We start from the raw sequence: 17,147 nt of genomic DNA, 5'->3' as shown, positions 1-17,147 counted from the left end.
CAGGAAATATGAATTGCTCATTCTAATATGTGCTATTTCTGATGGCATCGCAACCTTGGGCAATATGACTCTAAGGTAGTGGAGTCCAGAGTTCTTGGATGCTTTGCCAACATATCAAGCCTGACTGTGCTTCTAAATAGCATGAAATAGCAATCTTTGTACAAAGTTTTAATATTGGGGAGACAGATTGGTCGAAAAAAAGCAGACATGCGCTGCTGAGATTCGAACTCAGGATCTCCTGTTTACTAGACAGGCGCTTTAACCAACTAAGCCACAGCACCTTTTTTGCATCTGGTCTCCTTTCCTTCCTCGTGTAATCATTTAGAAGTGAAATCCACTTTTTTAAGGCTGGGCTTCTGTTGCAATATAACTTTTCAAAATGTTTTCCAATTGACTGAAACTCCATTGCACAAAACGAGCATGTCATTTATCGTCGATTTAGAGTGGACCTCATTGCCCAGTTTATGCATTGAGGAGCACATGTTCGTATTTACTGGGGAGCAAGTTTGCACTCATGAATGTGGCAAAACATTCAAATCCGTAAGTGGGTGAACATTAAAGTCCTAGATGCTGCAAATCTCTATATCTGGATACGGAATGACTGAAAAAAGTTATGTCTCCAGTGTCAAAATGTGTGTAATGCACTAGTAATTCATTTCCTTTATTGACCAGTGAGGTAGCCATGTATGGAGGTGCTGTAGAGTGAAAATCAAGTTTCAAATGGCAGTGGTCCATGTGCATGGATAGCTCAGTCGGTAGAGCATCAGACTTTTAATCTGAGGGTCCAGGGTTCAAGTCCCTGTTCAGGCGTACCTTTGCTTCTTTTACAAAAAATTAAGCAGGAAATATGAATTGCTCATTCTAATATGTGCTATTTCTGATGGCATCGCAACCTTGGGCAATATGACTCTAAGGTAGTGGAGTCCAGAGTTCTTGGATGCTTTGCCAACATATCAAGCCTGACTGTGCTTCTAAATAGCATGAAATAGCAATCTTTGTACAAAGTTTTAATATTGGGGAGACAGATTGGTCGAAAAAAAGCAGACATGCGCTGCTGAGATTCTAACTCAGGATCTCCTGTTTACTAGACAGGCGCTTTAACCAACTAAGCCACAGCACCTTTTTTGCATCTGGTCTCCTTTCCTTCCTCGTGTAATCATTTAGAAGTGAAATCCACTTTTTTAAGGCTGGGCTTCTGTTGCAATATAACTTTTCAAAATGTTTTCCAATTGACTGAAACTCCATTGCACAAAACGAGCATGTCATTAATCGTCGATTTAGAGTGGACTGCATTGCCCAGTGTGTGCATTGAGGAGCACATGTTCGTATTTACTGGGGAGCAAGTTTGCACTCATGAATGTGGCAAAACATTCAAATCCGTAAGTGGGTGAACATTAAAGTCCTACATGCTGCAAATCTCTATATCTGGATACGGAATGACTGAAAAAAGTTATGTCTCCAGTGTCAAAATGTGTGTAATGCACTAGTAATTAATTTCCTTTATTGACCAGTGAGGTAGCCATGTATGGAGGTGCTGTAGAGTGAAAATCAAGTTTCAAATGGCAGTGATCCATGTGCATGGATAGCTCAGTCGGTAGAGCATCAGACTTTTAATCTGAGGGTCCAGGGTTCAAGTCCCTGTTCAGGCGTACCTTTGCTTCTTTTACAAAAAATTAAGCAGGAAATATGAATTGCTCATTCTAATATGTGCTATTTCTGATGGCATCGCAACCTTGGGCAATATGACTCTAAGGTAGTGGAGTCCAGAGTTCTTGGATGCTTTGCCAACATATCAAGCCTGACTGTGCTTCTAAATAGCATGAAATAGCAATCTTTGTACAAAGTTTTAATATTGGGGAGACAGATTGGTCGAAAAAAAGCAGACAGGCGCTGCTGAGATTCTAACTCAGGATCTCCTGTTTACTAGACAGGCGCTTTAACCAACTAAGCCATAGCACCTTTTTTGCATCTGGTCTCCTTTCCTTCCTCATGTAATCATTTAGAAGTGAAATCCACTTTTTTAAGGCTGGGCTTCTGTTGCAATATAACTTTTCCAAATGTTTTCCAATTGACTGAGACTCCATTGCACAAAACGAGCATGTCATTAATCGTCGATTTAGAGTGGACTGCATTGCCCAGTGTGTGCATTGAGGAGCACATGTTCGTATTTACTGGGGAGCAAGTTTGCACTCATGAATGTGGCAAAACATTCAAATCCGTAAGTGGGTGAACATTAAAGTCCTAGATGCTGCAAATCTCTATATCTGGATACGGAATGACTGAAAAAAGTTATGTCTCCAGTGTCAAAATGTGTGTAATGCACTAGTAATTCATTTCCTTTATTGACCAGTGAGGTAGCCATGTATGGAGGTGCTGTAGAGTGAAAATCAAGTTTCAAATGGCAGTGATCCATGTGCCTGGATAGCTCAGTCGGTAGAGCATCAGACTTTTAATCTGAGGGTCCAGGGTTCAAGTCCCTGTTCAGGCGTACCTTTGCTTCTTTTACAAAAAATTAAGCAGGAAATATGAATTGCTCATTCTAATATGTGCTATTTCTGATGGCATCGCAACCTTGGGCAATATGACTCTAAGGTAGTGGAGTCCAGAGTTCTTGGATGCTTTGCCAACATATGAAGCCTGACTGTTTTTAAATAGCATGAAATAGCAATCTTTGTACAAAGTTTTAATATTGGGGAGACAGATTGGTCGAAAAAAAGCAGACAGGCGCTGCTGAGATTCGAACTCAGGATCTCCTGTTTACTAGACAGGCGCTTTAACCAACTAAGCCACAGCACCTTTTTTGCATCTGGTCTCCTTTCCTTCCTCATGTAATCATTTAGAAGTGAAATCCACTTTTTTAAGGCTGGGCTTCTGTTGCAATATAACTTTTCAAAATGTTTTCCAATTGACTGAAACTCCATTGCACAAAACAAGCATGTCATTAATCGTCGATTTAGAGTGGACTGCATTGCCCAGTGTGTGCATTGAGGAGCACATGTTCGTCTTTACTGGGGAGCAAGTTTGCACTCATGAATGTGGCAAAACATTCAAATCCGTAAGTGGGTGAACATTAAAGTCCTAGATGCTGCAAATCTCTATATCTGGATACGGAATGACTGAAAAAAGTTATGTCTCCAGTGTCGAAATGTGTGTAATGCACTAGTAATTCATTTCCTTTATTGACCAGTGAGGTAGCCATGTATGGAGGTGCTGTAGAGTGAAAATCAAGTTTCAAATGGGCAGTGATCCCTGTGCCTGGATAGCTCAGTCGGTAGAGCATCAGACTTTTAATCTGAGGGTCCAGGGTTCAAGTCCCTGTTCAGGCGTACCTTTGCTTCTTTTACAAAAAATTAAGCAGGAAATATGAATTGCTCATTCTAATATGTGCTGTTTCTGATGGCATCGCAACCTTGGGCAATATGACTCTAAGGTAGTGGAGTCCAGAGTTCTTGGATGCTTTGCCAACATTTCAAGCCTTACTGTGCTTCTAAATAGCATGAAATAGCAATCTTTGTACAAAGTTTTAATATTGGGGAGACAGATTGGTCGAAAAAAAAGCAGACAGGCGCTGCTGAGATTCGAACTCAGGATCTCCTGTTTACTAGACAGGCGCTTTAACCAACTAAGCCACAGCCCCTTTTTTGCATCTGGTCTCCTTTCCTTCCTCATGTAATCAATCAGAAGTGAAATCCACTTTTTTAAGGCTGGGCTTCTGTTGCAATATAACTTTTCAAAATGTTTTCCAATTGACTGAAACTCCATTGCACAAAACGAGCATGTCATTAATCGTCGATTTAGAGTGGACTGCATTGCCCAGTGTGTGCATTGAGGAGCACATGTTCGTCTTTACTGGGGAGCAAGTTTGCACTCATGAATGTGGCAAAACATTCAAATCCGTAAGTGGGTGAACATTAAAGTCCTAGATGCTGCAAATCTCTATATCTGGATACGGAATGACTGAAAAAAGTTATGTCTCCAGTGTCAAAATGTGTGTAATGCACTAGTAATTCATTTCCTTTATTGACCAGTGAGGTAGCCATGTATGGAGGTGCTGTAGAGTGAAAATCAAGTTTCAAATGGGCAGTGATCCCTGTGCCTGGATAGCTCAGTCGGTAGAGCATCAGACTTTTAATCTGAGGGTCCAGGGTTCAAGTCCCTGTTCAGGCGTACCTTTGCTTCTTTTACAAAAAATTAAGCAGGAAATATGAATTGCTCATTCTAATATGTGCTGTTTCTGATGGCATCGCAACCTTGGGCAATATGACTCTAAGGTAGTGGAGTCCAGAGTTCTTGGATGCTTTGCCAACATTTCAAGCCTGACTGTGCTTCTAAATAGCATGAAATAGCAATCTTTGTACAAAGTTTTAATATTGGGGAGACAGATTGGTCGAAAAAAAAGCAGACAGGCGCTGCTGAGATTCGAACTCAGGATCTCCTGTTTACTAGACAGGCGCTTTAACCAACTAAGCCACAGCCCCTTTTTTGCATCTGGTCTCCTTTCCTTCCTCATGTAATCAATCAGAAGTGAAATCCACTTTTTTAAGGCTGGGCTTCTGTTGCAATATAAATTTTCAAAATGTTTTCCAATTGACTGAAACTCCATTGCACAAAACGAGCATGTCATTAATCGTCGATTTAGAGTGGACTGCATTGCCCAGTGTGTGCATTGAGGAGCACATGTTCGTATTTACTGGGGAGCAAGTTTGCACTCATGAATGTGGCAAAACATTCAAATCCGTAAGTGGGTGAACATTAAAGTCCTAGATGCTGCAAATCTCTATATCTGGATACGGAATGACTGAAAAAAGTTATGTCTCCAGTGTCAAAATGTGTGTAATGCACTAGTAATTCATTTCCTTTATTGACCAGTGAGGTAGCCATGTATGGAGGTGCTGTAGAGTGAAAATCAAGTTTCAAATGGCAGTGATCCATGTGCATGGATAGCTCAGTCGGTAGAGCATCAGACTTTTAATCTGAGGGTCCAGGGTTCAAGTCCCTGTTCAGGCGTACCTTTGCTTCTTTTACAAAAAATTAAGCAGGAAATATGAATTGCTCATTCTAATATGTGCTATTTCTGATGGCATCGCAACCTTGGGCAATATGACTCTAAGGTAGTGGAGTCCAGAGTTCTTGGATGCTTTGCCAACATATCAAGCCTGACTGTGCTTCTAAATAGCATGAAATAGCAATCTTTGTACAAAGTTTTAATATTGGGGAGACAGATTGGTCGAAAAAAAGCAGACAGGCGCTGCTGAGATTCTAACTCAGGATCTCCTGTTTATTAGACAGGCGCTTTAACCAACTAAGCCACAGCACCTTTTTTGCATCTGGTCTCCTTTCCTTCCTCATGTAATCATTTAGAAGTGAAATCCACTTTTTTAAGGCTGGGCTTCTGTTGCAATATAACTTTTCAAAATGTTTTCCAATTGACTGAAACTCCATTGCACAAAACGAGCATGTCATTAATCGTCGATTTAGAGTGGACTGCATTGCCCAGTGTGTGCATTGAGGAGCACATGTTCGTATTTACTGGGGAGCAAGTTTGCACTCATGAATGTGGCAAAACATTCAAATCCGTAAGTGGGTGAACATTAAAGTCCTAGATGCTGCAAATCTCTATATCTGGATACGGAATGACTGAAAAAAGTTATGTCTCCAGTGTCAAAATGTGTGTAATGCACTAGTAATTCATTTCCTTTATTGACCAGTGAGGTAGCCATGTATGGAGGTGCTGTAGAGTGAAAATCAAGTTTCAAATGGGCAGTGATCCCTGTGCCTGGATAGCTCAGTCGGTAGAGCATCAGACTTTTAATCTGAGGGTCCAGGGTTCAAGTCCCTGTTCAGGCGTACCTTTGCTTCTTTTACAAAAAATTAAGCAGGAAATATGAATTGCTCATTCTAATATGTGCTGTTTCTGATGGCATCGCAACCTTGGGCAATATGACTCTAAGGTAGTGGAGTCCAGAGTTCTTGGATGCTTTGCCAACATTTCAAGCCTGACTGTGCTTCTAAATAGCATGAAATAGCAATCTTTGTACAAAGTTTTAATATTGGGGAGACAGATTGGTCGAAAAAAAAGCAGACAGGCGCTGCTGAGATTCGAACTCAGGATCTCCTGTTTACTAGACAGGCGCTTTAACCAACTAAGCCACAGCCCCTTTTTTGCATCTGGTCTCCTTTCCTTCCTCATGTAATCAATCAGAAGTGAAATCCACTTTTTTAAGGCTGGGCTTCTGTTGCAATATAAATTTTCAAAATGTTTTCCAATTGACTGAAACTCCATTGCACAAAACGAGCATGTCATTAATCGTCGATTTAGAGTGGACTGCATTGCCCAGTGTGTGCATTGAGGAGCACATGTTCGTCTTTACTGGGGAGCAAGTTTGCACTCATGAATGTGGCAAAACATTCAAATCCGTAAGTGGGTGAACATTAAAGTCCTAGATGCTGCAAATCTCTATATCTGGATACGGAATGACTGAAAAAAGTTATGTCTCCAGTGTCAAAATGTGTGTAATGCACTAGTAATTCATTTCCTTTATTGACCAGTGAGGTAGCCATGTATGGAGGTGCTGTAGAGTGAAAATCAAGTTTCAAATGGCAGTGATTCATGTGCATGGATGGCTCAGTCTGTAGAGCATCAGACTTTTAATCTGAGGGTCCAGGGTTCAAGTCCCTGTTCAGGCGTACCTTTGCTTCTTTTACAAAAAATTAAGCAGGAAATATGAATTGCTCATTCTAATATGTGCTATTTCTGATGGCATCGCAACCTTGGGCAATATGACTCTAAGGTAGTGGAGTCCAGAGTTCTTGGATGCTTTGCCAACATATCAAGCCTGACTGTGCTTCTAAATAGCATGAAATAGCAATCTTTGTACAAAGTTTTAATATTGGGGAGACAGATTGGTCGAAAAAAAGCAGACAGGCGCTGCTGAGATTCTAACTCAGGATCTCCTGTTTACTAGACAGGCGCTTTAACCAACTAAGCCACAGCACCTTTTTTGCATCTGGTCTCCTTTCCTTCCTCATGTAATCATTTAGAAGTGAAATCCACTTTTTTAAGGCTGGGCTTCTGTTGCAATATAACTTTTCAAAATGTTTTCCAATTGACTGAAACTCCATTGCACAAAACGAGCATGTCATTAATCGTCGATTTAGAGTGGACTGCATTGCCCAGTGTGTGCATTGAGGAGCACATGTTCGTATTTACTGGGGAGCAAGTTTGCACTCATGAATGTGGCAAAACATTCAAATCCGTAAGTGGGTGAACATTAAAGTCCTAGATGCTGCAAATCTCTATATCTGGATACGGAATGACTGAAAAAAGTTATGTCTCCAGTGTCAAAATGTGTGTAATGCACTAGTAATTCATTTCCTTTATTGACCAGTGAGGTAGCCATGTATGGAGGTGCTGTAGAGTGAAAATCAAGTTTCAAATGGCAGTGATCCATGTGCATGGATAGCTCAGTCGGTAGAGCATCAGACTTTTAATCTGAGGGTCCAGGGTTCAAGTCCCTGTTCAGGCGTACCTTTGCTTCTTTTACAAAAAATTAAGCAGGAAATATGAATTGCTCATTCTAATATGTGCTATTTCTGATGGCATCGCAACCTTGGGCAATATGACTCTAAGGTAGTGGAGTCCAGAGTTCTTGGATGCTTTGCCAACATATCAAGCCTGACTGTGCTTCTAAATAGCATGAAATAGCAATCTTTGTACAAAGTTTTAATATTGGGGAGACAGATTGGTCGAAAAAAAGCAGACAGGCGCTGCTGAGATTCTAACTCAGGATCTCCTGTTTACTAGACAGGCGCTTTAACCAACTAAGCCACAGCACCTTTTTTGCATCTGGTCTCCTTTCCTTCCTCATGTAATCATTTAGAAGTGAAATCCACTTTTTTAAGGCTGGGCTTCTGTTGCAATATAACTTTTCAAAATGTTTTCCAATTGACTGAAACTCCATTGCACAAAACGAGCATGTCATTAATCGTCGATTTAGAGTGGACTGCATTGCCCAGTGTGTGCATTGAGGAGCACATGTTCGTATTTACTGGGGAGCAAGTTTGCACTCATGAATGTGGCAAAACATTCAAATCCGTAAGTGGGTGAACATTAAAGTCCTAGATGCTGCAAATCTCTATATCTGGATACGGAATGACTGAAAAAAGTTATGTCTCCAGTGTCAAAATGTGTGTAATGCACTAGTAATTCATTTCCTTTATTGACCAGTGAGGTAGCCATGTATGGAGGTGCTGTAGAGTGAAAATCAAGTTTCAAATGGCAGTGATCCATGTGCCTGGATAGCTCAGTCGGTAGAGCATCAGACTTTTAATCTGAGGGTCCAGGGTTCAAGTCCCTGTTCAGGCGTACCTTTGCTTCTTTTACAAAAAATTAAGCAGGAAATATGAATTGCTCATTCTAATATGTGCTATTTCTGATGGCATCGCAACCTTGGGCAATATGACTCTAAGGTAGTGGAGTCCAGAGTTCTTGGATGCTTTGCCAACATATGAAGCCTGACTGTGCTTCTAAATAGCATGAAATAGCAATCTTTGTACAAAGTTTTAATATTGGGGAGACAGATTGGTCGAAAAAAAGCAGACAGGCGCTGCTGAGATTCGAACTCAGGATCTCCTGTTTACTAGACAGGCGCTTTAACCAACTAAGCCACAGCACCTTTTTTGCATCTGGTCTCCTTTCCTTCCTCATGTAATCATTTAGAAGTGAAATCCACTTTTTTAAGGCTGGGCTTCTGTTGCAATATAACTTTTCAAAATGTTTTCCAATTGACTGAAACTCCATTGCACAAAACAAGCATGTCATTAATCGTCGATTTAGAGTGGACTGCATTGCCCAGTGTGTGCATTGAGGAGCACATGTTCGTCTTTACTGGGGAGCAAGTTTGCACTCATGAATGTGGCAAAACATTCAAATCCGTAAGTGGGTGAACATTAAAGTCCTAGATGCTGCAAATCTCTATATCTGGATACGGAATGACTGAAAAAAGTTATGTCTCCAGTGTCGAAATGTGTGTAATGCACTAGTAATTCATTTCCTTTATTGACCAGTGAGGTAGCCATGTATGGAGGTGCTGTAGAGTGAAAATCAAGTTTCAAATGGGCAGTGATCCCTGTGCCTGGATAGCTCAGTCGGTAGAACATCAGACTTTTAATCTGAGGGTCCAGGGTTCAAGTCCCTGTTCAGGCGTACCTTTGCTTCTTTTACAAAAAATTAAGCAGGAAATATGAATTGCTCATTCTAATATGTGCTGTTTCTGATGGCATCGCAACCTTGGGCAATATGACTCTAAGGTAGTGGAGTCCAGAGTTCTTGGATGCTTTGCCAACATTTCAAGCCTGACTGTGCTTCTAAATAGCATGAAATAGCAATCTTTGTACAAAGTTTTAATATTGGGGAGACAGATTGGTCGAAAAAAAAGCAGACAGGTGCTGCTGAGATTCGAACTCAGGATCTCCTGTTTACTAGACAGGCGCTTTAACCAACTAAGCCACAGCCCCTTTTTTGCATCTGGTCTCCTTTCCTTCCTCGTGTAATCAATCAGAAGTGAAATCCACTTTTTTAAGGCTGGGCTTCTGTTGCAATATAACTTTTCAAAATGTTTTCCAATTGACTGAAACTCCATTGCACAAAACGAGCATGTCATTAATCGTCGATTTAGAGTGGACTGCATTGCCCAGTGTGTGCATTGAGGAGCACATGTTCGTATTTACTGGGGAGCAAGTTTGCACTCATGAATGTGGCAAAACATTCAAATCCGTAAGTGGGTGAACATTAAAGTCCTAGATGCTGCAAATCTCTATATCTGGATACGGAATGACTGAAAAAAGTTATGTCTCCAGTGTCGAAATGTGTGTAATGCACTAGTAATTCATTTCCTTTATTGACCAGTGAGGTAGCCATGTATGGAGGTGCTGTAGAGTGAAAATCAAGTTTCAAATGGGCAGTGATCCCTGTGCCTGGATAGCTCAGTCGGTAGAGCATCAGACTTTTAATCTGAGGGTCCAGGGTTCAAGTCCCTGTTCAGGCGTACCTTTGCTTCTTTTACAAAAAATTAAGCAGGAAATATGAATTGCTCATTCTAATATGTGCTGTTTCTGATGGCATCGCAACCTTGGGCAATATGACTCTAAGGTAGTGGAGTCCAGAGTTCTTGGATGCTTTGCCAACATTTCAAGCCTTACTGTGCTTCTAAATAGCATGAAATAGCAATCTTTGTACAAAGTTTTAATATTGGGGAGACAGATTGGTCGAAAAAAAAGCAGACAGGCGCTGCTGAGATTCGAACTCAGGATCTCCTGTTTACTAGACAGGCGCTTTAACCAACTAAGCCACAGCCCCTTTTTTGCATCTGGTCTCCTTTCCTTCCTCATGTAATCAATCAGAAGTGAAATCCACTTTTTTAAGGCTGGGCTTCTGTTGCAATATAACTTTTCAAAATGTTTTCCAATTGACTGAAACTCCATTGCACAAAACGAGCATGTCATTAATCGTCGATTTAGAGTGGACTGCATTGCCCAGTGTGTGCATTGAGGAGCACATGTTCGTCTTTACTGGGGAGCAAGTTTGCACTCATGAATGTGGCAAAACATTCAAATCCGTAAGTGGGTGAACATTAAAGTCCTAGATGCTGCAAATCTCTATATCTGGATACGGAATGACTGAAAAAAGTTATGTCTCCAGTGTCAAAATGTGTGTAATGCACTAGTAATTCATTTCCTTTATTGACCAGTGAGGTAGCCATGTATGGAGGTGCTGTAGAGTGAAAATCAAGTTTCAAATGGCAGTGATCCATGTGCATGGATAGCTCAGTCGGTAGAGCATCAGACTTTTAATCTGAGGGTCCAGGGTTCAAGTCCCTGTTCAGGCGTACCTTTGCTTCTTTTACAAAAAATTAAGCAGGAAATATGAATTGCTCATTCTAATATGTGCTATTTCTGATGGCATCGCAACCTTGGGCAATATGACTCTAAGGTAGTGGAGTCCAGAGTTCTTGGATGCTTTGCCAACATATCAAGCCTGACTGTGCTTCTAAATAGCATGAAATAGCAATCTTTGTACAAAGTTTTAATATTTTAATATTGGGGAGACAGATTGGTCGAAAAAAAGCAGACATGCGCTGCTGAGATTCTAACTCAGGATCTCCTGTTTACTAGACAGGCGCTTTAACCAACTAAGCCATAGCACCTTTTTTGCATCTGGTCTCCTTTCCTTCCTCATGTAATCATTTAGAAGTGAAATCCACTTTTTTAAGGCTGGGCTTCTGTTGCAATATAACTTTTCCAAATGTTTTCCAATTGACTGAGACTCCATTGCACAAAACGAGCATGTCATTAATCGTCGATTTAGAGTGGACTGCATTGCCCAGTGTGTGCATTGAGGAGCACATGTTCGTATTTACTGGGGAGCAAGTTTGCACTCATGAATGTGGCAAAACATTCAAATCCGTAAGTGGGTGAACATTAAAGTCCTAGATGCTGCAAATCTCTATATCTGGATACGGAATGACTGAAAAAAGTTATGTCTCCAGTGTCAAAATGTGTGTAATGCACTAGTAATTCATTTCCTTTATTGACCAGTGAGGTAGCCATGTATGGAGGTGCTGTAGAGTGAAAATCAAGTTTCAAATGGCAGTGATCCATGTGCCTGGATAGCTCAGTCGGTAGAGCATCAGACTTTTAATCTGAGGGTCCAGGGTTCAAGTCCCTGTTCAGGCGTACCTTTGCTTCTTTTACAAAAAATTAAGCAGGAAATATGAATTGCTCATTCTAATATGTGCTATTTCTGATGGCATCGCAACCTTGGGCAATATGACTCTAAGGTAGTGGAGTCCAGAGTTCTTGGATGCTTTGCCAACATATGAAGCCTGACTGTTTTTAAATAGCATGAAATAGCAATCTTTGTACAAAGTTTTAATATTGGGGAGACAGATTGGTCGAAAAAAAGCAGACAGGCGCTGCTGAGATTCGAACTCAGGATCTCCTGTTTACTAGACAGGCGCTTTAACCAACTAAGCCACAGCACCTTTTTTGCATCTGGTCTCCTTTCCTTCCTCATGTAATCATTTAGAAGTGAAATCCACTTTTTTAAGGCTGGGCTTCTGTTGCAATATAACTTTTCAAAATGTTTTCCAATTGACTGAAACTCCATTGCACAAAACAAGCATGTCATTAATCGTCGATTTAGAGTGGACTGCATTGCCCAGTGTGTGCATTGAGGAGCACATGTTCGTCTTTACTGGGGAGCAAGTTTGCACTCATGAATGTGGCAAAACATTCAAATCCGTAAGTGGGTGAACATTAAAGTCCTAGATGCTGCAAATCTCTATATCTGGATACGGAATGACTGAAAAAAGTTATGTCTCCAGTGTCGAAATGTGTGTAATGCACTAGTAATTCATTTCCTTTATTGACCAGTGAGGTAGCCATGTATGGAGGTGCTGTAGAGTGAAAATCAAGTTTCAAATGGGCAGTGATCCCTGTGCCTGGATAGCTCAGTCGGTAGAGCATCAGACTTTTAATCTGAGGGTCCAGGGTTCAAGTCCCTGTTCAGGCGTACCTTTGCTTCTTTTACAAAAAATTAAGCAGGAAATATGAATTGCTCATTCTAATATGTGCTATTTCTGATGGCATCGCAACCTTGGGCAATATGACTCTAAGGTAGTGGAGTCCAGAGTTCTTGGATGCTTTGCCAACATATCAAGCCTGACTGTGCTTCTAAATAGCATGAAATAGCAATCTTTGTACAAAGTTTTAATATTGGGGAGACAGATTGGTCGAAAAAAAGCAGACATGCGCTGCTGAGATTCTAACTCAGGATCGCCTGTTTACTAGACAGGCGCTTTAACCAACTAAGCCACAGCACCTTTTTTGCATCTGGTCTCCTTTCCTTCCTCGTGTAATCATTTAGAAGTGAAATCCACTTTTTTAAGGCTGGGCTTCTGTTGCAATATAACTTTTCAAAATGTTTTCCAATTGACTGAAACTCCATTGCACAAAACGAGCATGTCATTAATCGTCGATTTAGAGTGGACTGCATTGCCCAGTGTGTGCATTGAGGAGCACATGTTCGTATTTACTGGGGAGCAAGTTTGCACTCATGAATGTGGCAAAACATTCAAATCCGTAAGTGGGTGAACATTAAAGTCCTAGATGCTGCAAATCTCTATATCTGGATACGGAATGACTGAAAAAAGTTATGTCTCCAGTGTCAAAATGTGTGTAATGCACTAGTAATTCATTTCCTTTATTGACCAGTGAGGTAGCCATGTATGGAGGTGCTGTAGAGTGAAAATCAAGTTTCAAATGGCAGTGGTCCATGTGCATGGATAGTTCAGTCGGTAGAGCATCAGACTTTTAATCTGAGGGTCCAGGGTTCAAGTCCCTGTTCAGGAGTACCTTTGCTTCTTTTACAAAAAATTAAGCAGGAAATATGAATTGCTCATTCTAATATGTGCTATTTCTGATGGCATCGCAACCTTGGGCAATATGACTCTAAGGTAGTGGAGTCCAGAGTTCTTGGATGCTTTGCCAACATATCAAGCCTGACTGTGCTTCTAAATAGCATGAAATAGCAATCTTTGTACAAAGTTTTAATATTGGGGAGACAGATTGGTCGAAAAAAAGCAGACAGGCGCTGCTGAGATTCTAACTCAGGATCTCCTGTTTACTAGACAGGCGCTTTAACCAACTAAGCCACAGCACCTTTTTTGCATCTGGTCTCCTTTCCTTCCTCATGTAATCATTTAGAAGTGAAATCCACTTTTTTAAGGCTGGGCTTCTGTTGCAATATAACTTTTCAAAATGTTTTCCAATTGACTGAAACTCCATTGCACAAAACGAGCATGTCATTAATCGTCGATTTAGAGTGGACTGCATTGCCCAGTGTGTGCATTGAGGAGCACATGTTCGTATTTACTGGGGAGCAAGTTTGCACTCATGAATGTGGCAAAACATTCAAATCCGTAAGTGGGTGAACATTAAAGTCCTAGATGCTGCAAATCTCTATATCTGGATACGGAATGACTGAAAAAAGTTATGTCTCCAGTGTCAAAATGTGTGTAATGCACTAGTAATTCATTTCCTTTATTGACCAGTGAGGTAGCCATGTATGGAGGTGCTGTAGAGTGAAAATCAAGTTTCAAATGGGCAGTGATCCCTGTGCCTGGATAGCTCAGTCGGTAGAGCATCAGACTTTTAATCTGAGGGTCCAGGGTTCATGTCCCTGTTCAGGCGTACCTTTGCTTCTTTTACAAAAAATTAAGCAGGAAATATGAATTGCTCATTCTAATATGTGCTGTTTCTGATGGCATCGCAACCTTGGGCAATATGACTCTAAGGTAGTGGAGTCCAGAGTTCTTGGATGCTTTGCCAACATTTCAAGCCTGACTGTGCTTCTAAATAGCATGAAATAGCAATCTTTGTACAAAGTTTTAATATTGGGGAGACAGATTGGTCGAAAAAAAAGCAGACAGGCGCTGCTGAGATTCGAACTCAGGATCTCCTGTTTACTAGACAGGCGCTTTAACCAACTAAGCCACAGCCCCTTTTTTGCATCTGGTCTCCTTTCCTTCCTCATGTAATCAATCAGAAGTGAAATCCACTTTTTTAAGGCTGGGCTTCTGTTGCAATATAAATTTTCAAAATGTTTTCCAATTGACTGAAACTCCATTGCACAAAACGAGCATGTCATTAATCGTCGATTTAGAGTGGACTGCATTGCCCAGTGTGTGCATTGAGGAGCACATGTTCGTCTTTACTGGGGAGCAAGTTTGCACTCATGAATGTGGCAAAACATTCAAATCCGTAAGTGGGTGAACATTAAAGTCCTAGATGCTGCAAATCTCTATATCTGGATACGGAATGACTGAAAAAAGTTATGTCTCCAGTGTCAAAATGTGTGTAATGCACTAGTAATTCATTTCCTTTATTGACCAGTGAGGTAGCCATGTATGGAGGTGCTGTAGAGTGAAAATCAAGTTTCAAATGGCAGTGATTCATGTGCATGGATAGCTCAGTCGGTAGAGCATCAGACTTTTAATCTGAGGGTCCAGGGTTCAAGTCCCTGTTCAGGCGTACCTTTGCTTCTTTTACAAAAAATTAAGCAGGAAATATGAATTGCTCATTCTAATATGTGCTATTTCTGATGGCATCGCAACCTTGGGCAATATGACTCTAAGGTAGTGGAGTCCAGAGTTCTTGGATGCTTTGCCAACATATCAAGCCTGACTGTGCTTCTAAATAGCATGAAATAGCAATCTTTGTACAAAGTTTTAATATTGGGGAGACAGATTGGTCGAAAAAAAGCAGACAGGCGCTGCTGAGATTCTAACTCAGGATCTCCTGTTTACTAGACAGGCGCTTTAACCAACTAAGCCACAGCACCTTTTTTGCATCTGGTCTCCTTTCCTTCCTCATGTAATCATTTAGAAGTGAAATCCACTTTTTTAAGGCTGGGCTTCTGTTGCAATATAACTTTTCAAAATGTTTTCCAATTGACTGAAACTCCATTGCACAAAACGAGCATGTCATTAATCGTCGATTTAGAGTGGACTGCATTGCCCAGTGTGTGCATTGAGGAGCACATGTTCGTCTTTACTGGGGAGCAAGTTTGCACTCATGAATGTGGCAAAACATTCAAATCCGTAAGTGGGTGAACATTAAAGTCCTAGATGCTGCAAATCTCTATATCTGGATACGGAATGACTGAAAAAAGTTATGTCTCCAGTGTCAAAATGTGTGTAATGCACTAGTAATTCATTTCCTTTATTGACCAGTGAGGTAGCCATGTATGGAGGTGCTGTAGAGTGAAAATCAAGTTTCAAATGGCAGTGATTCATGTGCATGGATAGCTCAGTCGGTAGAGCATCAGACTTTTAATCTGAGGGTCCAGGGTTCAAGTCCCTGTTCAGGCGTACCTTTGCTTCTTTTACAAAAAATTAAGCAGGAAATATGAATTGCTCATTCTAATATGTGCTATTTCTGATGGCATCGCAACCTTGGGCAATATGACTCTAAGGTAGTGGAGTCCAGAGTTCTTGGATGCTTTGCCAACATATCAAGCCTGACTGTGCTTCTAAATAGCATGAAATAGCAATCTTTGTACAAAGTTTTAATATTGGGGAGACAGATTGGTCGAAAAAAAGCAGACAGGCGCTGCTGAGATTCTAACTCAGGATCTCCTGTTTACTAGACAGGCGCTTTAACCAACTAAGCCACAGCACCTTTTTTGCATCTGGTCTCCTTTCCTTCCTCATGTAATCATTTAGAAGTGAAATCCACTTTTTTAAGGCTGGGCTTCTGTTGCAATATAACTTTTCAAAATGTTTTCCAATTGACTGAAACTCCATTGCACAAAACGAGCATGTCATTAATCGTCGATTTAGAGTGGACTGCATTGCCCAGTGTGTGCATTGAGGAGCACATGTTCGTATTTACTGGGGAGCAAGTTTGCACTCATGAATGTGGCAAAACATTCAAATCCGTAAGTGGGTGAACATTAAAGTCCTAGATGCTGCAAATCTCTATATCTGGATACGGAATGACTGAAAAAAGTTATGTCTCCAGTGTCGAAATGTGTGTAATGCACTAGTAATTCATTTCCTTTATTGACCAGTGAGGTAGCCATGTATGGAGGTGCTGTAGAGTGAAAATCAAGTTTCAAATGGGCAGTGATCCCTGTGCCTGGATAGCTCAGTCGGTAGAGCATCAGACTTTTAATCTGAGGGTCCAGGGTTCAAGTCCCTGTTCAGGCGTACCTTTGCTTCGTTTACAAAAAATTAAGCAGGAAATATGAATTGCTCATTCTAATATGTGCTGTTTCTGATGGCATCGCAACCTTGGGCAATATGACTCTAAGGTAGTGGAGTCCAGAGTTCTTGGATGCTTTGCCAACATTTCAAGCCTGACTGTGCTTCTAAATAGCATGAAATAGCAATCTTTGTACAAAGTTTTAATATTGGGGAGACAGATTGGTCGAAAAAAAAGCAGACAGGCGCTGCTGAGATTCGAACTCAGGATCTCCTGTTTACTAGACAGGCGCTTTAACCAACTAAGCCACAGCCCCTTTTTTGCATCTGGTCTCCTTTCCTTCCTCATGTAATCAATCAGAAGTGAAATCCACTTTTTTAAGG

At 40.9% G+C, this 17,147-nt stretch overlaps 3 non-coding genes across 3 annotated transcripts; all 3 read right to left on the bottom strand.

Moving 5' to 3' along the window:
* Positions 1-2,722: 2,722 nt before the first annotated feature.
* On the bottom strand, positions 2,723-2,796 carry TRNAT-AGU (transfer RNA threonine (anticodon AGU)). The gene has a single exon. It is a non-coding gene; the product is annotated as a tRNA-Thr (tRNA).
* Positions 2,797-8,601: 5,805 nt separating this feature from the next.
* Positions 8,602-8,675, bottom strand: TRNAT-AGU (transfer RNA threonine (anticodon AGU)). The gene has a single exon. It is a non-coding gene; the product is annotated as a tRNA-Thr (tRNA).
* A 3,292-nt stretch (positions 8,676-11,967) lies between these two features.
* On the bottom strand, positions 11,968-12,041 carry TRNAT-AGU (transfer RNA threonine (anticodon AGU)). Its single transcript has one exon. It is a non-coding gene; the product is annotated as a tRNA-Thr (tRNA).
* Between the last annotated feature and the right edge of the window lie 5,106 nt (positions 12,042-17,147).

Source organism: Ambystoma mexicanum, unplaced genomic scaffold, assembly GCF_040938575.1.
Source record: "Ambystoma mexicanum isolate Mex_15411 unplaced genomic scaffold, UKY_AmexF1_1 Mex_scaf1, whole genome shotgun sequence".
Lineage (NCBI taxonomy): Eukaryota > Metazoa > Chordata > Amphibia > Caudata > Ambystomatidae > Ambystoma > Ambystoma mexicanum.
Note: the sequence above shows the minus strand (reverse complement) of the source record. Positions and strands in the feature narration are given on the sequence as shown.